A 7,749-nucleotide genomic window follows, 5' to 3' on the forward strand; every position below is an offset into this window, starting at 1 on the left:
TGTAACAGTTCTATTTTGCACACATGATGTCATCATGATACAAAATTGACTTAGTGACAACTGGTTTTCTTTGTATGTTCTAAGTAGCTAACACAAAATGTCAAGTTAAGTGATATAATATTCCTATCCATTAATCCTATGCTTCCAGTCTACTCTCTATACAATATGAAATTGTTCTCTCAAAAATAGTTAAACAAAACATACAAGCAATAGTAAAATATGTTGCTACAAAATCATATAAGCCGTTAGTAAACAAAAATATCAAAATGTAAAGCTAATGTCTCTTGATATACCCTACTTCTAGTTGTATATGCTTCTGAAAACAAAGTTTCCCTCTCTCTAACCCTGCCCACAAGAATTCTGTACACTTCAATTTTCACCACTTCAAATGGATGTGGTTTTAACATCCTTGAGGTACTCAATTTATGTTTATTTTAAGTGTTCTTTGCATTTGGGAACAAAAAGAAATCTGAAGGGACAATATCAGAGCTGTAGAGTAAATGAGGTAAGGTTTCCCAATGAAATTCTCATAGGGCTGTCCTTGCTTAAAGAATAAGCAGATACCTTTTAGTGATGGAAGAAAACAAAATTCTTGGTGCAAGTTTTCTGAACTTTTTCTCACCAATATAGTTTTCAATTTTCTTAAGACTTCTTCCTGATTAACTCCTGTGGTTATTCTGTGTCTTTTAGAAATTCTATCAAGATTTCCCCTTTGGGGAAGGTAGAGCACAGGGTAGGGGACAGACACATTGTAGTTTGGGTGTTGGGGAGAGCAATACACAGCAGAGGGAGGGGAATGGAAGAACAATGTAAATAGGGGAATACGGAGACAGGGTTGCATGGGATAAATGGGACAGAGGTAAATAGTGATACATGCTCAAACTTGGAACAATAGGGCTTTGTGATACATTTATTGAGGCAGAGTCTGAATGGGTAAAAGAAGGGAAATAATGTTAAGATATTTCACTGTCTTATGAATGTTGTTTTCCCTTGCCTACTATTTAAAATAGACACTTGAATGGGATAGAAAGGAATGTCAAGAAACATGATTATAGCAAGATTGTAAGCCTGTCTTCAGCTGATAACTGATTGGAATACCTAGAAAGGCTTCTAGAATTTGCCCAGTGAAATAGGCTTCTTGCAGAGCCTTTGTAGTATATGAGACCTTGGGTGTAATCCTGAGCCTTATCCAGAACCTTCTGAGGTGGGACATTTCCACTTGAAAGGTTGGGCAGACGGGTCTGGATCATGCTGAAAGAACAGAGGATACTTCTTTAAAGAAAGACTAGCAGGAAAAATCCAGAACAAAAAATGGCATTCTGATTGACTACTATTAGAACAATTAAGTTGTTCGCCAAGGAGGCAATCAGGTTCCTTCAGGACAAACCCCCTTCTAAGACTGAAACTCAAAGGGAATGCATGAGCAGACTAGTAAGCTTTCTGCCAACCATGTTGGTCAACTGGTGAGTGAAATTGGGGAGGGAAGAAGCAATAAAAATATGGACTATGTTCGACCACATTCCATGGACTCGCATCAACCTGGAGATGAGAGAGAGAAGAGGGAGGGCTGGTTGGTCCAAAGTGTGGTGAGACTTGGTGACTCCTGAGCCATGGAAAAAGACATAGCCACAGAGGGCTAGAGCTGAGAGTGAAGCATCTAGCTGATATGAACTGAGGGGAGATGCATTAGAATGCTCAAACATGATGACCAGAACTCGACTAGAGGAAGATTAAAAAAAAAAAAAAAAAGATAAATGAAACAAGTGTAAATTGCTACAATTTGATGAACTTGACCTATACATATGAATGTAGTAGTTCAAAATATCAACTGAGAGAGAAGGAGTCTTAACATCAAGTATCAATCCTATTCCCTCCCTAAACAGGACTGATAGGAATGGGCTACTTAGACATTGGCTACCTAAAATGAGTGGTGAAGGGAGTATAAAGGGACAGAATGACTGTTTTACAGGTTTTCAAGAGTGAATTTAGAGTGTGCATGGGAAATTAGAATCCCCACTGAATAGTTTTCATCTTGTCTAGATGGGTCTGGTGAAAGGAGATGGGGATAAGATGCTTATGATTCAAGCGTGAGTAATTGTTATCATGACTAATTGCGACTGTCATACCTATAAAGTTTTATTAAAAAAAAAAAAAGGGGGGCGAGGGGTAATTAAACTTACAGTCTAAGAACAGAGGAACCTAAGAACATCAAGGGAGAAGAGCAGGAGCGGAATGTGGAACCCTATCTAGAGAAGCAGTAGCACCAGGGTTAGAGGCAGAAATGAGAACATGAAGAGATAGAGCAGCTGAGGTCTCTAGACTCATGGAAAGAGATAGGCTGTATGCTGGTGGCCTGGAGGCTGTCCTGCAGCATGTGCCCTTTGGTTGTTTAAATGATTATATATTCCTGAGTGTTTTGTGTACATCGTGAAAAAAGAAAGAAAGAGAGAGAGAGAGAGAGAGAGAGAGAAAGAAAGAAAGAAAGAAACAGAGGGATTAGAAGCAAATACTGTTTAGTGATGATGCACGGAGATTGTAATCATTGCAATGAAATGATGAGTGTAAAATTGATGTCCTCCCATGTAAACTATCACTCAATTCACAATGAAAACTTAAAAAAAAAAAAAAAATTACCCCTTTCGAGTCTCAAAAAACAGATAACATTTTGAACTCCATATCTTGAATTTAAATGATCCAGCAGATTCCCTCAGAATCCACTGTTTTGATTGGACCTATTTTGTGAAGGCACAGTAGGGAGACTACAAAGAGGGCCTTATTGAAATAATTTATCTTCAGTCATCCCCTGATAGAAGAGACATGTTTAAACATGTTTTATTAGGCATAAATCTATGCATGTATGACCTGGAATCCAAATAGTAATAATTTTCACTTCCCCATTATATCTGTTTTTCTTTGTTTGTCTGCCTATCACTCTCTCTATCCATCTAAAAATATATATTCCATATATTCCATCAATATTATAGCTCCTTTAACTATCAAAGATAGTTATATATTGATAGTCTATTATGTTTTCAAACACATAGTCTATTCAGAATACTTTTTCATTCTATTTTCTTGACATAATAAATCAAGTGATATTTTTTTCAAAATTGCCACATAATTTTGAATAATAACAAAATTTGACATGACTGGCTTGTATGAACATTACTACAGCAAAGAGCTATTTCTTTTACTATAGTTTGCATTATACAGTGACTTGTGTATGGAATTGAGTTTCATATAAATTGAGTTTCCTGATATTTATGAAGCCTTCCAAACAGTCTGTTTTCTATGATGAAAAACTCTCCCTTATGTGAAAATGAATAGCAATAATTATGGTAAAAATTTCATGATATGAATGAGCACATGACCAAAAGACTCAAGAAAATTGAAACTTGCCTTGGCTCATACTTTCTTTTCATGCAAGAAGATCACAAGAGAGATTAGAAGAGAAGCACATTGGTTGGTGCAGGTCCCTTAAAAGCATGATGATCAGGTCCTTTGGTTATCATGGCCCAATCAGTGACTTTTATTCTGGCACAGAAGCTTAGTAACTGGTTTAAGAAGCAACAAGTTTACAGAGGGTGCAGTAGAAGTGATTATTTAAAATAGAATTAATTCAAATTAACTGAAAAACAAACAAACAAACAAAAAAACTTACTCTGTTACACAAACCACATTTCAAGTGCTCAATAGCCCCATGTGGATTGTGGCTACCAATTTGGACAAAGTAGAATAGAACCTTCTCATCAAGCCAATATTTTTGGTGAAATGATAACAGCAATACACATTTTACATAATAATTTGATATTTAAAAGGGCTTTCTCATATACATTACCTACCTATGGAAAAGCTGATAATGGAAGAGAAGTTTGTATTTTTATTTGTGAACTCCAAACCTGCAGTTCAAGGAAAATAATTCCAGAAGGCCAGAAACAGGCAGATTTAGAAATGTAGGTTAAATTTTCTGATTCCTAATCAATAGTGGTCAGTTTCTTATGACCACTTTACAGCATATGGCTATAAATAAAAAGGCAAATCTAAGGAAAGACAGAAAACATTTTGGTAAGCTACCACAGAACATTGTTACTGTGGCTTCTCAACATAGTTTTTTTTTTAATGCACTTACATTTATTTGTATATACAGGTCTACATTTATTAGTTTATAGGTTCAATTATACGTTGTCATTTCTTGTGTGATGATAGTATTTAGCTGATCAAAATTTGCTTTGAGACCTCATGCTCAACGTAAAATATTCACCCCTTTGTCAATGAAAAGAAGTGAAAAGCAATACTTTTTATCACAGGATTTAGCATACAATTTGTTCATTGTTTATGCCACAATTACTGTACATGGATTAATAATTATAATTTCTGAACCTAATAATTTATGCATTAATATTTTGTCACTGTCATGTCTTTAATTTTTGCAATTAATTGTTTTAATAACAGAAAGGTTAATTGCACCATTCATCAGAATTGCTTGCTGTGAAATGGTAGACAAATAAGAACCTTACAGATAAAGGGCATATGGACTAATCAAGCCTGTCATTTCTTTAGAAAGTAAACTTGCAGAGACAGCCTAATAGATTTAATTTGCAAAATCTCAGGGTCAAGAAAATTTCCTGGTAAAACAAATGGCGTTGTAACAAGTCATCAAATTTATATTTATACTCAAACATATCCATGGTAGAATGTAGCTCTATGCATAATTGATCTATGCATAAATGTATGAACAAACATGAATGCATGTATTAGCACACACATGCACATGTATACACTCAATTCTCCATTGCACTATAACTAAGAAAACCAAGATTTTGTTCTAAAAGCATAATCAGATACTATGCTTCTTTACATTATTAGTATATGACATAACATATTAAATGGGATGCTTGTGTGACATTGTAGGATAAACATTGGACTGCTAACCATATGGTCAGCAGTTCAAACCCACTAGTCACTCCTCAGAAACCCTATACAGATTCACTATGAGTCTGAATAGACTTCATGGCACTTAACATCATTCTTTTTTTTTTTTTTTAATGTTTTATTGTGAATTATGTGATAATTTACATGGGAGAACATTAGCTTTACATTCATCCTATCCTATGTCGCTTCATTGCCATGGTCACAACAACGTCCTTATAATAGATATAAAGTTAATATAATAACTCTTATGATAGAAATTTATTTTTGTAATAAAAATACTCATAATAGCTGCCATGTATTTAAAAGTTCCTGTGCCTAGACAAGGAATGATGTGAACAGTTAAGCACTCAGTCACTAGCTAGAAGACTGTAGGTAGCTCATACCATGTCAAGTATGCCTTGAAACACAAACCAGGTGATCTGTTTTTGAAAGATCAAACTCTTAAAAACACTGTGATTAATGATATGTTGTTAAGTGCCAATGAGTTAGTTCTGACTCATAGTGATCTTATGACTCATTGTGACTCTGTGTGAGTGTTTCCCTGGACAGTTGGTAGATTTGAAGGCTGACCTTGCAGTTAGCTTTCCAGTATTTACCATACAGTGCCACACCAGGAATAAAGTGCCTTTTTATATGCTCAGTGGCCATTTGCATACTGTCTTTAGTGAACCTTGATTTGATACTTTCTTTTATGCATTTTTGTTATTTTCTTTAACTTTACCAAAGATGAGGCTTTCTACTCCCGTAAAGATTTACACCCTCAGAAACCCTGTACAGGGTCGCTATGGGTCAGAACCGACTCGACGGCACTTAACAACAACAACAATGTATATATATATATATTCTTAGACAAATACATGTTCTGCAAATGTTTTAGGGTTTTTTTTGTTTTTTTTTTTTAAATAATCTTTACTGCTCAAGTTAATTGACAGTGTTAAGAAGGGAATTTCACTGTTAATACCAAAATTCTACACATAGCTTTAGAATTGCTGCTACTCACAAAACTCTTTAAATTTTATCCAGGGTTTACAGAAAGGGGGCTGTCTACAAACAAGCTAATAATAACAGATGTGATGCAATATAATCTAAACTAGAATTTTTAAACCCCTGTAGAGACTTACATACCCATAGCTAATGTTATAATTGTGTATTACTTAGGTTCAAGTTCTTTCTTCAAAGAGTCAACAGAATAACATGGATTGAAGAGACTTTTGATAACTTGCCATCTCTTGCTGCTCAGTATCCATCATAGTTTTTTTCTGCAGCATAGCCATTTCTTTTCTAAGTTCATTTTGCGCACGACTCAGAAGATTTTCATGATTATTCTCCATTTCCTCATACTCTTTGCAAACCGCTCATAAACTGTTTAACTGCTTTCAATCTCTGGCTATGAACAATTCTACATTGTTGAAAAATCTTTTGTTGTTGTTGAAACATATCAATCAGTTTTTCTTCTTGTTCCTCAGTTTTCTGCATATCCATATCCCACTGCTGAAACAAACTCTGAAACTGCTAAGAATATATTCCTAGCTAAGTTTCTGTCTTTGTCCTTGTGCTTTCCAAACATTTTCAATTTTCTGGTTACTGTTTTTGAGAGAAGCCTGGGTATACAGTTCTAATTTCTTTTTCTTTGCAAGAAGAGCCTTGTTAATGTTAGCTCCGAATCTTTCCAGCATATTCTGTACTTCACCCCGAGATCTTGTTCCATCAGTCCTGTGGAAGACCTCTTCTTCACATGCTTATCAATTGCTGTAATCTTACCTTCTAGAAAATCCTGTTTAGAACCACCCAGATTCTTCTCAATGTTCTGAAAGTCATAGGCACAGATGATCTGCTCCTCCATGGTTTGCTTCATAGATTTCCCCATGTGCTTTCTTCCATTAGGTGCCATCACAGATGTTTTCAGCTGTGTGTACTTCGTCTCCACAACACTAGTCCTGGGAATATTTTCTTGAATTTTGTAAATTGCCTATTCCTTTTCTTAAAGGAATGTTTTGATGAGCAGATTTTCTTTTTGATGAAATTCAATATCAAATTATTTTTCATGTGTGTATGTGTATTGACAAATAGATATTTGTCTAGCATCAGGTAAAGAAGATATTCCTTTATATTTTTTTTCTAAAATTACTTATAGTTTCATTTATTTTGTTTTAATTTGAAGGCTATGTTCTATCTCAAATTAATTTTTGTTAAGTGTGAAGTAGCAGATAAGAATCATTTTTCACCATATGGATAATGCTTGTTCCTATACCAGTTTTAAAAGTTTTTCCATTGAATCATTTTTGCACTTATGTTGAAAATCATTTGACTATATATTTATGACATTTTCATCCAATGTTCTATATTTTCATCTTTGTGCCAATACTGTACTCTTTTGATTGCCATAGATTTATAATATATGGAAGCCAAATAACATGTTTCACATTTTAAAATTTTCTAATTTTTTTAATATTAACTATCTTAGATCCTTTGCATTTCAATATAAATTTAAGACTTATATGATCAATTTCTAAAACAGGTTTTCTGCAATGACAAATACACACAGAAATCCCTGGATGTATTTCTGCTCTTGGTGGTACAAATAATCAAGTTGTATGCCATTAACTGAAAGATTGGTGACCTTGAACCCACCCAGAGTTTCCTTAGAAATATACCTGAGAATTTGCTTCTGAAAGGATACAGCCTTGTCTAGCATATGGGACACACATGGGATTGCCCTGAGTTATTACCGACTTAATGTTAACTAATAACAACATATATATTCAAGTGATTTTCTACTAAGTGGCAAAATAATTCAATGGAATTTTTTTTTTTTTT

General features: G+C 34.4%; 1 pseudogene; it reads right to left on the reverse strand.

Moving 5' to 3' along the window:
* Positions 1 to 6,113: 6,113 nt before the first annotated feature.
* Positions 6,114 to 6,823, reverse strand: LOC102834569 (annotated as a pseudogene).
* Between the last annotated feature and the right edge of the window lie 926 nt (positions 6,824 to 7,749).

The sequence above is a fragment of the Chrysochloris asiatica genome, unplaced genomic scaffold (assembly GCF_000296735.1).
Source record: "Chrysochloris asiatica unplaced genomic scaffold, ChrAsi1.0 scaffold00073, whole genome shotgun sequence".
Taxonomy (NCBI): domain Eukaryota; kingdom Metazoa; phylum Chordata; class Mammalia; order Afrosoricida; family Chrysochloridae; genus Chrysochloris; species Chrysochloris asiatica.